We start from the raw sequence: 894 nt of genomic DNA on the forward strand, positions 1-894 counted from the left end.
TATATATATATAATGGAACAAAAACGCAATAGAAGACCCGAACGAGTAGTATATGCTGCAACTGATTTACTGATTGTTTGGTCAAAAGTTCATACGTTTACAGTAACACTACCGTACATCTTGTAACTATGTTACGGTACAAGCCAGCATGTTACTGAGAGTGTTTAAAAACTCAAAGGTGCATGAAGCCCTCACAAACATTAAAGACAAGGTGAAGATTACTCTGACATCATTTTGGTCTTTTGTTGCTTGGATGAGACCCCTGGTCTCTAATGAAAGAGATTGAAATGTTTTGATACCAAAGCTCCGGACAAAGTTCAGCGATATCGTGACGTCATAAACACAATCTAGAAAGATGAAAACATTTTTGAACTAGGCGAAAGATACTTAAATCCAACTCTCGAACACGCGCGCGCGCACAGGCGCATATATACACATGCAATTGCACGTATACACGACAACGTACATGCAGATAGCGCTACGTGCAAATGGGTATGCGTGTCTGTGTGCCTGTGTGTGCGTATCCATATCAACATGTCTTCTTAACGGTAGATATGTGTGTGTACGTGTGTCTGTCTCTCTCTTGCTCTCTCTGTATATATATGTATATATAGAGAGAAACAGAGAGGGAGAGAGACAAAGAGAGGGACAAAGAGTAGTTAAAGCCAACTCCATGCGCGTTGAATGGCTGTTGTTTTTAGAATAGACTTCATTTATCTCACCCGCCTTACATCATTTTCGTACCAAGGAGAAAAGTTCGTTTGTTTTAATTTTATTTTTATTTTTAAAAGCAACGGCCATTCAACACGCACTGAGTTGGCTTTAACTGCTCTTTCTCCCTCTCTTTGTCTTGATGTATATATGTATATATATATATATATATATATATATATA

Source organism: Octopus bimaculoides, chromosome 1 (assembly GCF_001194135.2).
Source record: "Octopus bimaculoides isolate UCB-OBI-ISO-001 chromosome 1, ASM119413v2, whole genome shotgun sequence".
Classification (NCBI taxonomy): Eukaryota; Metazoa; Mollusca; class Cephalopoda; order Octopoda; family Octopodidae; genus Octopus; species Octopus bimaculoides.